The sequence below is a fragment of the Pelodiscus sinensis genome, chromosome 1 (assembly GCF_052426305.1).
Source record: "Pelodiscus sinensis isolate ZL-2025 chromosome 1, ASM5242630v1, whole genome shotgun sequence".
NCBI lineage: Eukaryota > Metazoa > Chordata > Testudines > Trionychidae > Pelodiscus > Pelodiscus sinensis.
In genome coordinates this window covers 353,333,371-353,341,102 of record NC_143052.1, presented here as the reverse complement: position 1 = coordinate 353,341,102, position 7,732 = coordinate 353,333,371, and the positions used below count along the sequence as shown (strand labels likewise).

Below are 7,732 nucleotides of genomic sequence, written 5' to 3'. Positions count from 1 at the left end.
TTATGCCAGGCGATCTATCCATGCTAGGCAGGAGGAGATTTCACATGTACAATATCAGCACTGGGAAGAGGGCAGGATTAGTAGCAGAGCGCACAGCATCAACTGTTCTTACATAGCACAATGAGATGTGACCAGGATGCGAAAGAGACTGGAGATGAATGGAGAGGAGAGTATACACTTTTATAGCAATGAGGGTGAAGTGTTTATTTAGCAGGGACTGAAACCTTCCTGCTTCCACGGACAAGCCAGCTCTAACTGTGTGGGTTAGGAAGAATCTTTCCCTTGCACAGGATAGCTGTGTAAACCTCCATGGGGTTTCCTCTAATGCAGCCAGAACTGGCTACTAGAGACAGGATACGGATCAGATGGACCAGAGCTCTGATACAGCCTGGCTAGTCCTATGTTCCTAGATAATGGCCAAAACCATTCTCTAACCGGAGGGGTGTCTTTGGAGTATGTGATGTAGAAGCAGCTCTCCATGGAATGCAGAGATAGTTGATGGCCAGCAAGTTAAGTTAGCTTACCTATCACTTGCCCATCTTTGTGCCTGTTTGTCCGGCATAAAGTGAGCAGATTAAGACTAAACCTCTCCTGTGGTCTTCATCTCAGACTAGAGAAGCCTCCCTATTTGGGGGTGTCACTAAAGTGGATTGCATTGAGATTTGGCCCTGGATTTGCAGGGAAACTTCCCTGGTGGTGAAAATGTCTGTTTTACTACATGGAGTTAATGGGTTAATGTCCTTGTCTTGGAGCCAAAGGGCCCTCTCCTTGCAGTGTGGAAGAAGCCAGCTAGTAAGTCACATTGCACTGGACTCAGAACCATTTCCCCTTCAGAGACAACAGGCAGCCTATTTGCTCCTGCAGCTGCTTGGTTTTCATCCCGTAAAGAATGGGGTTTAACATGGGAGAGATGAGCACGTAGAGATTGGCAAGCAGAATGTGAATGGGTTTAGGGATATTGTGGCCAAAGCGGTGGGTTAGGAAAGTGAAACAGGCTAGGGTGTAAAATAAGAGGATGATACAGACGTGGGAGCCGCAAGTGCTGAGAGGTTTGTGTCGGGCATCTTTGGTGGGCAGCTTGAAGACAGCCCTGAGGATCAGCACATAAGACACAACAATAAACACAACATCTAGTATAAAAATTACAATAGGCACTGCCAAGCCATACCAGATATTGAGAGAGATGTCTGCACAGGCCAGCCTGGCCACCCCTATGTGCTCACAGTAGGAATGCGGGATGACATTGCTTGCGCAGAAGGGCAGCCGTTTGAGGAGAAAGACATCAGGAACAATTATACAAAAACTTCTGATGACAATAGCCATGGCTATTTTCCCGATCTTCTCGTTGGTGAGGACAGTCGTGTACCTCAGGGGGTCACAGATGGCAACGTACCGATCGAACCCCATGGCCAGCAGGATGGCGGACTCGATGGCAACCCCAAAGTGCACAAAGAACACTTGGGTGAGGCAGGCACTGAAGGAAATGGCTTTGGGTCCAAACCAGAAGATGGCCAGCGTGTTGGGCACGGTAGATGTAGATAAAATTAAATCGGCCACTGCCAGCATGGAGAGGAAAATGAACATGGGCTCGTGCAGCCTACGCTGGGTGGCGATGAGCAGGAGGAGACCACAGTTCCCCAGAACAGCCGCCGTGTACATCAGCGCGAAGGGGATGGAGATCCAGGGGTGCCAGGGCTACAGGCCCGGGATCCCAACTAGGACGAAGCTGAGGTGACTGAACGTTGTGCTGTTGGGCGCGGCCATGGAGCGCTGAGGGCTGCGCTTGTGCCCCGGGTCTGACTGGAAGCAGAGACAAGGTCAGTGCCTGCTGGGCTACTGCCTCCTCACACTCACTTCTCACTTCCCGCTCACACCCTGTGCCCCTGACTGTGACAGCCGCACTCAGAGATGGGCAGGGCTGAGCTGGAGCCGGTGACAGGGACCTTTCAGGAGCTCAGATCTCTGAGGTGACCACTCTACAAACCAGCCACAGAGCAGGCAGGGCTGGGCAGAGAGTCTCAGAGAGCCCAACCCATGTAGCTGGCCTCCCTCAGCTCTGGGACACACCCGGAAACAACAAGGGACCTTTCAGCTACTGAAGCTCAATGAGGATTTATTACCTCCGGTCTGGCCCTGCTCCCTGATTTGCCGTACAGAGATGCTGAACGCACTGGGGAGCTGCCGAGCCCACGAACACAGCGGCCACTCAGAGGTGCCTCAGTGCAGAATGGGACACTAATGGATTCGGAGCCTGGGGACACAGGACCGGGTCCAGGATCCCAGCAGTGGCCGGACCGGCCCCAGACACGGTGGGGATAGAATCTCTCTGTTCCTACGGACAGTGCCCGGCCATAGAGCTACCCAAGCGTGTTTGGCGCTAACTGTGCACTAGGGGCTCCTGTTCACCCGACCCCTGAGTCTTTGTCCCGTCCAAACCACCCTTGATCTTCCTGCAGCGCTGTTTGGCCGGCAGGGAGGATCCATCCTGCTAACTCCATGCCCAGCCCATGGAAATTCAGGAAATATGAATCATTGTCTGTGACCACTAAAATATAATATTGCACTCAGCCCATGGGCCATACACCACCCCAATTGGTAGGCAGCTTCCTTTTTCCACAACTTACAGAAGGCTCAGAGGTTTTCTGTGAGAGAAAACGGGAAGTGCCTGAGATGGGATTGCTCCTCTGAACACCCAACAGAAAAGCAATAGACTCACTTGCGAAGGCGTCTCCACCTCGCATTCAGGACGGGTCCCGCTCCAAGACTCACAGCCCCAGGCTCCCTTTGCGGATGGCAGGCGAGGCTGAAGCTTACTCCGGTCCATACGGGATCACTGCTGGAGGTGCCGCTTTGTGAGGGGAGAGAGGACAGTGCACATTTTGCTCCACTCCTCACTCTGGCTAGGGAAATCAGGGTGCACATGAACCTGGCCTTGCCCCTGTGGGGGACATGCCTGGCTCTCCCAGCTGTTCCTGCTGGATCTGCAGCGGCCATGGAAATGAGATCACCTGGCCCCAAGCTGTGGTGGAGAGAGAGTGTTGGAGTAGCCCTCTCTCCTACGCAGCCTGCATACTGAACCACCCCTCTTCGGCTCAGCTTAGGGCAATGGCTCAAAGGAAGCCCAGGCATGTTCATATTATTACAAAAACCCAAAAAGTTCCTTGAGTGTCCCAAGCAAGACCTGGTCCCCTCCCAGTGCCAGAGGGAGGTCCTGAAGAGAGACAAAAACTCCTGCTCCCCACTGCAACCGGTTGCTGACGACTGGAGCTCCGGGTGATCCCGGAGAAGTGTCACGTTCTCCCACATCTACCCCTGCTGGAGTTTCCTGCTCTTCCCTGCATCCCTGGTGTTCCTCCCGGGCACAATGGTCAGACTGGTCAAAATGGAACCTGCTCCAGCCCAGGCTGCAAAGGCCCATCGCGGGGAACCCCACTTTGCTCTTTGCTGTTTTATCTCGCCGCCCCAGGCCAACAGCTTCTCAGTGAGGGCTCCCTGGGGCCACAGCTCGGAGATACCCGGGAGATTCTCCAGGGTAACAGTTGAGCAGTAGTCTCCAGCAAAAGCGACCCCCACGGGCTCCATCTGGCCCTGGAACATCCACCTATTCTGGAAATGGCTGAGTGCCTCAGGAAGACACTTTCCATTGCAAACCATGTCACGGTGCCAGGTACCTCCCTGCCTGGCCGCCTGGAAGCCCAGTTCCTGGGGCCTTTCTCTTGGTTGGAGATGCACTACCGCTCACATCAACTCTTCTCACTGTTTCAGTTGTGTCCCTGGGCAGCCTTTCGCCAGACCCCTCTGGAAAGGCCCAGTCCCCTGCTGCTCTGACGCAGAGTTTTGGAGTGGAGACATCGGCTGATCCATGAGAATTGCACCTTCCCTCCCAGCACAGAGTAACTACAGAGCTTCTGTCAGTCTCCTCCCATCTGTCCATGCACCTGCCCTCACTGCTCTCTCCAGCCCTGTCCCCGGTGTCTGCGTCCAGGACATTCATTCACATTTCGTAGAGGAGTCATTTGGGGGCACAGGGTAAGGAAATGCTGGTGCCTCTATCAGGCTTTGCTTTGGGCTCTCGGGCAGGGAAACTAAGACTTCTGCTGAAAGCCATTTGATCTGTGCTTTCCCTGCCTTTCCTTCCCCTGTAGGCACCATCCTGCTCCACCCGACCTGCCCCCCTCTCCCAGGGACACCAGGGCCCGTGGAGGGTTCCCCCGGACTGGGTCCTTGGCGAGCTCAGGTCCCACTGATGACACATGAGGGCACATTTCTCAGCAGGGGGGCAGCCGTGTGGGAGCCCCCGCCAAACACTCACCGGGCTACTGAGCCAGCCAGGGATGAGGAGTCTCTGCCTCGGATACAGGTGGGGAGCTGCAGGGGCAGGAACCGCACTGGCCAGGGCTCGGAGGCAGGGACATTTATCCTGCCTGCCTGGGAGTCCCAGCGGGGTCAGAGCCAGCAGGGAGCCCTGGGCACAGAGCAGTTTCCAGCTCAGCCGCAGACAGGGGCAGGCTGGGGTCAGGGGATTTGCAGGGATCTGGGTAGCCCCGACGCACCCACCTGTAATGACAAACTAATAGATCAACAAAGACAAACCATCCCTCTAATTTTACAGAAATAATTCAGTTTCAGAATCACTGAAATGGACTCACCGACCTTGGAAGGTGGGGCCGTCAGTAAGGTGGGTTACAACAGGCGAGAGCCTTAAAGTGCTGACCCTAGTTACAGAATCCCAGGGTAGTAGGAGAGTCAGGAATCATTGAATGCAACTCCCTGATAAAACCAGGCCCAATCCCAGTTTAATCCTCCCAGACAGGGCTTTGTCCATCTCCTAAAACCTGTAGTGATGGCGTTCGACCCCTTCCCTAGGAAACCCCCGTCAATGCTTCACCACCCTTCTTGGGAAATATTTTGTTCTAATATCCAACTTAGACCTCTCTGACTGCAACTTATTGCCACTGCTTTTTCTTCTACCATCCCTCACTTTTGAGAGCAGCCTCTCTATCCTAGTCATTCTGCCTCTCTACTCTGCACTAGTTAGGCCTCCGCTGGAGTACTGTGTCCAGTTCTGGGCGCCACATTTCAAGAAAGATGTGGAGAAATTGGAAAGGGTAGAGAGAAGAGCGACAAGAATGATTAAAGGTTTAGAGAACATGACCTATGAAGCCAGGCTTCATGAACTGGGCCTGTTTAGTTTGGAAAAAAGAAGATTAAGGGGGGACATGATAGCGGTTTTCAAATATCTAAAAGGGTGTCACAAGGAGGAAGGAGAAAATTTGTTCCTCTTGGTTTCTGAGGACAGGACAAGGAGTAATGGGCTTAAAGTGCAGCAGGGGAGATTTAGATTGGACATTAGGAAAAAAATCCTAACTGTCATGGTGGTCAAATATTGGAATAAATTGCCAAGGGAGATGGTGGAATCTCCCTCTCTGGAGATATTTAAGAACAGGTTAGATAGACATCTGTCAGGGATGGTGTAGACGGAGCTTGGTCCTTCCTTGAGGGCGGGGGGCTGGACTCGATGACCTCTCGAGGTCCCTTCCAGTCCTATTATTCTATGATTCTATGATTCTTTGTAACCTCCCGTCAGGAAGTTGAAGTGTGCTATCAAATCCCCGCTCACTCTTTTCTTCTGAAGACTAAACAAATCCATCCCTCAGCCTCTCTTCATAGGTCATGTGCTCCAGCCCCCTAATCATTTCCATTGCCCTCCACTGGACCCCCTCCAATACGTCCATATGCTTTCTATAGTGCGGGGGAGAGGGGGCAGAAATGGATGCAATACTCCAGATGTGGCCTTACCAGAGCTGACTAAAGAGGAATAACCACATCTCTAGTCATGCCAGCTATGCTCCTTCTAATACACACCAATATGCCTCTACGCTCTCTTGCTCAAAAGGAGACACTAGGCCTGTAGTTCAAAGAGTCACTTTTCTCGCTTTCGTCCGAGGGGACGGAAGCCCCATGTCAGATCCAAAGTCTGGCAAACGGCGTTTTCGAGTGACAGTGTTATGCTTAAACAAAACACACGAGATCTTTTATAGGGGAAAAGACAGCACACCGTATTTATTGCGAATGCAACAGCAGCATATGCATTTCAGTCACTCACACACACAAATGCCATACACACAGTGCCACCAAATGATGTTATAGTTACCAGTTCAGAGTCTGGATCAAGGTAGTGGCCAGCCACATCGATCACGGAGGGGGAGCCGGGTTTTGTCGGTTGTGATCCAATCCTTTCCTGGAGTTGGTGGCAAGACGAACCCAAAGTTCCATAGCAAAGCACCCCGCTTTTATAGTCCTTTTCTCTGTTGATGTCTATGAATACCGCTGAGCCGGTCTGTGTCTGTTGTGTCATCTTTTTTATGTTAATCATTCCCAAAACATTTCCAAGAGGCTCATCCTCTAATCAATTGTCTTTCGGGGATGCTCACTCCACTTTAGAGTCTTCAGTCTGCCAATCTGATCAATTCTTGAGCATAGCTACGCACTGATGGATCCTCTGACACCGACAAGTCTGTTTTCACCAACTCTTCGCCTCTCCTTTCTTGGGCATCTGGCTCTGAGGATAACTTTCCCACCTCTATCTCCACACATACATAACACTTTCACACATAAACAATCTCTACAAGGACCTTCTAAGAAAGCAGAAACAACAGCATTTTATATTGAGCAAAGCCAAAAGACATTGTAAATAATGCCTTAACCAAAACTATTCACACTGAAACTCGGGCCTTCAGCACTCCTCTACTCTCATTGACATAGATACACCATGAGATCCTGTCTCTTTACTTAGTAAACTTATTTAACTTACCAAATATATACAAATATAACTAAAAGGCCTAATTCATAAAACATGAAATGTGTAACCTTAACGTTATTACATTATTAAGCCGAAAATACAAATATAAAAAGATATAAAGCCCTTTCTCAAACAACAGATCCACAAGTGATCTCAGAGAAATGTTCTGTGTCAAGAGAGCCTGGTAAGGCCGGGCCCTGCTCAGCTCCGCTCAGGGTGGTCTCCACGGATCCTTCCTCTCCTGGCCAGGATGGGAGACAAGTTTTGGTTTCCCTGCCCGAGAGCCCAGAGCAGAGGTTTCCTGACTGTAAGTCCCCAAAAGACTCCGTTATGAAATGTGAATCAATGTTCAGGACACAGCCACTGGAGGCAGGGCCCCCCAGGCCTCTCCAAGCTGCCTGGCCCGAAATCCAGCTCCAGGTTTTGTCTGTCCCTGCCCTGCTCAGCCTTGTCTCTGATGAGTGCCGGCTCCTCCTCCACGTGCAGCCCAGTGGTGAATGGGCCGCCAGGTGCCTTAACCCAGCTTCCCCCATGTGGGGTGGACTCGCTCTCTAAGCCTCCAACTCCAGCCAGTAGCCTTGGGCGTGGGGATACCTCCTACTCGACAAGTGCCTGGGCCAGGCCCACAGGCCTGCCTGTCTCGTTCCAGGGCCCGTGTCATGAGGGGCCTCCTGTTTGTCTCCTGCGGGGTGTCCCGTGACACCCGGCTCTTCTATTCTAATGCCCCTGCAGCTTCTTTTTAGGCCAGTTGGGCAGCTACCCTATGCCCGTGTTCAATGGAATCCCCCAGCGTGAAGGGTCTTAATTCCCCAAAGTTGTGGGGTGTCCAACCTGTGGTGGAGCCAAGCGCAGCTCCTTGCCAGTGTAACCCACACACCTAGTGTGGTTACCATGCAGTGGCACCTAGACTAGGCAACAGTTAAGATCAAG

At 52.0% G+C, this 7,732-nt stretch overlaps 1 pseudogene; it reads right to left on the bottom strand.

Moving 5' to 3' along the window:
• Positions 1-813: 813 nt before the first annotated feature.
• LOC102453016 (olfactory receptor 52B2-like) lies at positions 814-1,764 on the bottom strand (annotated as a pseudogene).
• Between the last annotated feature and the right edge of the window lie 5,968 nt (positions 1,765-7,732).